We start from the raw sequence: 7,500 nt of genomic DNA on the forward strand, positions 1-7,500 counted from the left end.
TACCAAAGGCTTTTTCCCCCTTACACGGGAGGTAGCCAAAAGACAAAGGCATAGAAACCACTCCCACCCATTTCATCCCTCTACATACTCCACTCCCCTCTACCCTCCTCCCTTTCTCTTATCTTGGCACCTTCTGGATGATGGGTCATTCCCTGCATCTTGCCCACTGCCCTGGGTCATAAGCAGTGTCGCAAGACACAGCACATCCACAGCAAGGCCGCTTTATCAGGTATTGCGTATTACAGAATCAATGCTAAAATTTCACGTATAAAAATCGGTCTAGTGGAGAGTTCGAAAACAGCAAAAACATAAAACAGAAACAGACAGAAAAAATATATATATATTTCTGATATATAGCTCCTTTCCTATCAAGTATTCCTTATTCATATTTATATAATAAACTGCATTTTGAATTGTGGTAAGGTATGCATGAATAAATGAGGCGAAATTATCAACAATTCAGGTTTTTCATCTGGAAACAAATTAGACGTTTTCGTGCGGTAGGAAATCGTTTAATTTGGAACGCTTTGCTTTAAAATGTAATCATTTAAAAATAAAATTCGCATTAAATTGAACTATATTAAAGGGGTTAGTAATACAATTAGAATTTCCATTTTTTTTTTTATTCGTCATAATGTAATCATGGGGAGCCATGATTGGTTGAATAATTTGAATGAACGAAAACCTCAGTTGTCGTGTTTACTTCGTTGGAAGAGAAGTGCAGTCGAAAGCGAAGCGTCAGTGAGACGGTGTAACATTTGTGTACTGTGATTAACGACGTATGATAGTTTTTGTTGAGTGTTCGATTTCTATACAACTTTTCCATGACCGTGAAGATTCCTCTACTTTGTACAATGGCTCAAGAAGAGTGGAAAAGAAAACAGTGCGACATAAGCGGTGAGTAATCATTTACAAGTGTGATGTCGAGTTTACTGTACTGCAGTCTTCAGTGATTATGGTGGGCAGTCGAATTAAATTTCCTATGGGAATCGTTTCTTTTCTTTTTTGATTCTGGTGTTCTCATAATATCGTTTCCATTGGATATGTGACAGCAGTTGTTTAATTTGATATGGTACTGAAGTCTTCAGCCTTTTGACGTGCAAATAACATTAAAATATTGCTGTATTTGGTCCTCATAACAAAATTCTCACATTGGTAATCTGTCCGTCAGAAGGGTCATGTGGTGAGGTAATTAGTTAATATAATACTAGTCACGCATCCTACAGAACTCGTTTAATCTGTGTTCGTATACGATAACTGGAACAATATAGCGTAGTTTTGTCAGTAAAATGGTTAAAGTTATAAGGTGGTAAAGTATTAAATCATTGATATGACGTACACTATTATTATTATTATTGTTATTGTTATTGTTATTGTTATTGTTATCATTATTATTATTATCATTATTATCATTTTATTATCATTTTATTATTATTATTTTATTATTATTGTTATTGTTATTGTTATCATTATTATTATTATCATTATTATCATATTATCATTTTATTATAATTTTATTATTATTATTTTATTATTACTATTCTGACCCAGGCTAGTGGACAGGATGCAGGAATGACCCGACATACAGGAGGTGCCAAGATGTAAGGAAGGGAAGAGGGTGGAGGGGAGTGGAGTATATAGGGGTTGGAATGGATGGGAGTGGTTTCTATGCCTTTGTCTTTTTGGCTACCTCCTGTGTAAGGGGGAAAAAGCCTTTGGTATATGTATGTATGTATATTATTATTATTATTATTATCATTATATATATATATATATTTTTTTTTAACCCACAGTTAAACTCAAATTTTGCTGACACTTCCGACTTGTTCATGTAGTGGATGATAAAAGAAACTATTGTTTCAGTACGACATTAGATAATAGTCAGATATATTTTGCAATATAAAATACTGACATTAAGACACTATTTTCTTTATTTAATAACCTTCAGAACAAGATATGGATTTTAGCTGAATGAAATAGTTTGTATCTGACCAGAATAAAAATAATCAAATGTGTCATCTTAGAAAAGGAGAAAATAATGTTTAACAATAAAAAATGACACTATCGATATCATTAGTTTATTAGAATGTTTTTCAGGAGCTACTTGGTAGTGTTGGCTACATATATACTGTATATCGTTCAGATACAACGAACTTTGTAAAAGCGGGAAGAGTTTACATTGCTTACACTGTTTCATGATTTTTTCTTATATTTCCGCTCTGCAAATGTAACTTTCTCTGTCGACGATCTGGTTAGTTATTCAACTTCTTTCTTGCATTAAATAAGTTTCACTGTGTGCAAGAATATGTATACAATGATGGAAAACAAAAGAAAATTTCCTACTGAGATTTTTTTCGTCCGATACGGTCAGATTTCAAAGTTCGACATCTGTATTAACCTAATCTCTCAATAGATGGCGCACCAAAAGCTGCATTTTTACGACGAAGTAAGTGTACCTAAGAATTGATGTTACTGTCTATATCTATATACTAAGGGGCCCTTATAAGGGAGGTATCCAGCCAGAGCCCCGCCCACTCAACTCCCATCCACCACACATATTTTCCATTCATCTTAGCTCCTCTTGAATGAAGGGTTATCCTGGTCTACCCACTGCTCGGGGAAAAAAGCAGAACTGGGCGCGTTCCTCGGTGCAATTCTATATGTGTTACTCGGTGTCCTGACTATATATGTGTCAGTCAGTACACCGAGGAACGCATATAGGAACGCATCAAGGAACGCGCCCAGTTCTGGCCAAAAGTGATGCAACAAGGTGTTTCAGAGGGATCAGTTTGTTGAGTGCAGTTGGGAAGGTTTTAATTGAGAAGGTTAGGACAGGAACAGAGAGTAATTGGTTAATAACAGTGTAGGTTTAGGAAAAGTAAGGATTGCGTGGGTCAGATTTTTGTGGTAAGGCAGATATGTGAGAAAGCTTTAGGGAAAGGTAAGGATGTGTTTTGGGCCTTCATGGATTTGGAAAAGGCTTATGTCAGGGTAGACAAGGAGGCACTTTGGGAGGTTTTGCAGATAATATAGGATTAGGGGGAAGCTGTCAAGGGTATTCAATAGTTTTTACAAGAGTAGTATCCCCGTGTTAGAATCAGAGATGGAGAGAGCGAGTGGTTTAGGTAAAGGTTAGGGATGTGTCATGTCGCCGTGGCTGTTCAATGTGTACACGACTGCGGTGGGCAAGAGGTAAAGGCGAGGATAAAGGGCAGGGGAATGAAAATCTATCAAGAAATAAGAGAAAAGTGAGAGGTAAGTAGACGGCTTTAAGTATTTGTGGTCACACGTGGCAGGAAAGGGAGAATTGGAGGCAGAAGTAAATTGTAGATTGAGAAAATCAAGTAAATGCCTTCGGGGGATTAAAGAATGTCATGAGAGATAGGCATCTAGGAATAGATGCAAAGAGGAGACTGTATGTTGGGGTGATTGTACAGACGGCTTTGTATGGGGTAGAGACGTAGAATTTAAGAGAGGCAGAAAAGAAAAAATTGAATGTGTTTGAAATGAAATGTCTGAGAAGTATGATAGAGGTTACAAGGTTGGATAGCATGGGAAACGAGGTGGTGAGGAGGCGAGCGGGAGTTAAAAAGGAGATGGCAGACCTGGCTAATGAAAAAGTATTAAGATGTTTTGGACACATGGAAAGAATGAGTGAAGAAAAATTAGTAAAAGAAGTGTGGAAGACAGAGGTGGAGGGAGTGAACTTGAGGAGACGACCGAGGATGAGATGGATGGATGGATGGGGGTGAAGGGAGCATTGAACAAGAGAGGAATGGCTGTTGAGAAAGGAAGGGAGAAGGCAGGAGATAGGGAGGAGTGGACAGTGGATGTGTATAAATGATACTATTATGCAACGAAGGAATGAGCTGGGGATAGAGGTGGATAGTGAGTGCATATATATGATATTTTGACGCAGCCCGAAGGGATATCTCCCCGTCCTCTCTTTTTTCTACATGAGGGGACGAAGACGAAGGAAGGGGTCGCCGATTAAGTGAAGCGGATTTGCTGTGGATGTACTGTCTTGCTGCATTGCTTCTGACCCAGGGCAGTGGAGAAGATGCAGGGATGACCCATCATCCATGAGGAGCTAATATGAAAAGGAGGAAAGGGCGGTGGAGGGGAGTGGAATGGGTTGGAGTAGGTACTTGCCCTTGACTTGGCTACCTCCCTTATAAGGGGGAAAAAGCTCTTGGTATATAGAGAGACTTAAGGAAAGGAATCCTTTCTTCCCACTCCCCACCTCTCACTCTCTTCCCAGTTTCTCTCCCCACCTGTCTCTCCCCATCTCTCTCTCCTCAATATTTCCTCTCTCCCCTCCTCTCCCCTCTCTTCTCTCCCCACATCCTTTTCTCACCGTCCCCTCTCCCCACCACGCCCTCGTCCCACCCCAATCTCTCCCCATCCTACTTTCTCCCCACCTTTCTTCTACCACCTCTCTCCCTCTCTCTACTCTACTCTCCCTTTCTCCCTCTCCATCCCTCTCCCCCTTCTCTCTCTCTCTCTCTCTCTCTCTCTCTCTCTCTCTCTCTCTCTCTCTCTCTCTCTCTCTCTCTCTCTCTCTCTCTCTCTCTCTCCCTTCCTCCCTCCCTCCCAGGTAGAAGAGTCTGTCCATCGAGATAAGGCAAAGGAATCTAGGCTCCAATCCTCGACCCTCATAATATATATATATATATATATATATATATATATATATATATATATGTATAATTTATTTTCAACCACAAATCACTTTTAATTCCATGCCATCGCAGTCGAGACTGAGAATCGCTCGATGGAGGCATCCGTTGGAAATTGAAACGTGGACGAGCCGAGGATTCAAACCCAGCTAACCCGTAACAAAGTTACAGTGACGTAAACCAATACGCCGGGTTCGAATCCTCGGCTCGTCCACGTTTCAATTTCCAACGGATGCCTCCATCGAGCGATTCTCAGTCTCGACTACGATGACATGGAATCAAAAGTGATTTGTGGTTGAAAAAATATATTAATTGATCACTGGGAACCATTCAGTGTATATATATGTATGTATCAAAGCAAGAAAATTAGGCACGACCGTGTAGATAAAACTGAACGAATTCATGATATGACGTAAAGCAAAGAAGAAAAAGGATTGTCTAAAAAAAAAAAAAATACATAGAAACATAAAAATAAAAGAGACTTCAAGAAACCATAGGACATACCCTAGGCAGTTCCATGTCCTTTACCACCTGCCATTCGTATCCATAAAGTTATTTAATCTTTTAAAAACGCCCAATTGTTTCAGTGCTCATACATGACAATATGCTTGCTGCTTCCATGTCAGACTATGGAAAGCATTTAATGCTTATGCTATGATTTCTAAACAGAAATGTAGTAGCACATTTGTAAATGACACACAGGAACCCACAGTCGGAGAAAGAATAAACTTCGAATAAAGAAGAATCCTATATTTCGGCTATCAACTATTGGTACTTTCCTGAAGAGGGTTACAGTTGATAACCGAAATATAGAATTCTTCTTTATTCGAAGTTTATTCTTTCTCTGACTGTGGGTTCCTGTGTGTCTTATGCTATGAATTTAATTATCTAGTTTTCTCTAATTACTCTCTATCTCATAACCTGCATTATTCATTTTTCAAACCTTTCATATTGGTGTTTTGTCTGATGTCTATTAACTTTAGTTTATGTTGATAATCTAAAAGATTGAATTCTTCTGTTTTTGGGTTTTCAAGAAATACGCTCCATTTTTCATAGTATTTTCATGAAAAGTATAGTGACAGGTAACAGTCATTAGTGGAGATCCGAGAGAAGTGCGGGACTCGAACCCGCGACCAGGAAAATGCGAGACCCACACGTTTCCGAAGATGTTGAATATTTTATACTCAAAGAGAAGGAGAAAGAGATAGAGAAGGATAGAATTATAAGCGATATGCGGAGCGAAGAAGAACATAAACATTAAGGATGCTGAAAACATAGTAGAAGTACAACACGTACAATGAGACACGAAAGTAACATTCCAGGTTTATTTAAAAATAGAATAAACACGATGAATTTTTATGAGAATCGGCTGTGAGAATTTTGCCGAGTCTCATAATGTTTCGCCATATTTAATCTATCGTCGGACAAACCTGGGAAGGTAGTTTTGTCTTTCATCGTACTTTTAATTGAGAATAAATCTAAAGTAAGATTTTTTATATAGATAAATGACAACTCTGTGTAAAGAGCAAAAGTTTATGTAATCTTTATAATAAAATTTGCAACAATTGCAACGCTGTCAACAGAATGACGGCACAATTTTTTAAAGTGTTGTTGGACAAGTTAACCATTGCAAAATCTAGAAAAAAATAATGAAGAGACGAAATAAAAGGTTAGAAAATATAAAGGACGAAAGAATACAAACGAAAAGAGGATATGTAGGAGGCACTGTGAAAATACTGTCTTACTACGGTGCCTCTTGCTCAGACAGTAGGCGGGAGGCAGGGATGGATTTTCATCCACAATGATCCAAGATGAAAGAGGATATAAGTGGATGTGGCACGGATGAAGGATGAAAACATGCCTTGGCTTAGCCATCTCCCTTATAGGCGGAAGAGGTCTTTGGGTGTATGTGTGTATATATATATATATATATATATATATATATATATATATATATATATATATATATAGAAAAGAACCAAGCACTTAACAGAGATACATATATCATGTTGTTCTATTATGAATCGTATACACAGTAGATATCTCCAGCATGTCTCCAATATCCACCATATACTATACAATGTAACACAAATTACGAAATGCTGTGGTGATATTCCAACGAAGAACAATATTCTATTTCCTATATATGTCCCCTCACTGGGTAACATCTCTGTTACAAGATTCTGTCCATCATGGAAACCTAAAGGTTAATTAAAATTAAGTTACCGGCTACAGACAGGCATAGATATTCATATTCCCTTAATAGTCGTATTCAGTGGAAGACTCTGTAGAATATATAAGATCAGACACAAACAGATAGAATATTCAGACATCCGCGTTGTGTTAGAACCAAACTGAATAATTTCTCATAAAGCTTCGAGGAATGATCATTAAATCTTTCCAATATGCATTAATGTCTCACAAAATATGCTTGATGATCTGGTACGAGTTTTGCATGAGTAATGTGAGATACAGGTCGTGCTTTGTTGATAAGGTACAAGAGAATCTGGTTTATTGCTACAATTGTGATATTCTGTCTCAGATTTCGAATTGTAATAAAGACATCTGAATAGTAAAATGAAGTCCAACGTATTACAGTTTCTGTGACAAGCACTTTAGACTCGATGTTATAACATATACATATACATACATACATACATATATATATATATATATATATATATTATATACATATATATATATATACATATGTATATATATACATATATATATATATATACATATATATATATATATATATATATATAATGTGTGTGTGTGTGTGTGTGTGTGTCTGTGTGTGTGTGTGTGTGTGTCTGTT

Source organism: Oratosquilla oratoria, chromosome 2 (assembly GCF_046742065.1).
Source record: "Oratosquilla oratoria isolate Oo_2021 chromosome 2, ASM4674206v1, whole genome shotgun sequence".
In the NCBI taxonomy this organism is placed as follows: Eukaryota; Metazoa; Arthropoda; class Malacostraca; order Stomatopoda; family Squillidae; genus Oratosquilla; species Oratosquilla oratoria.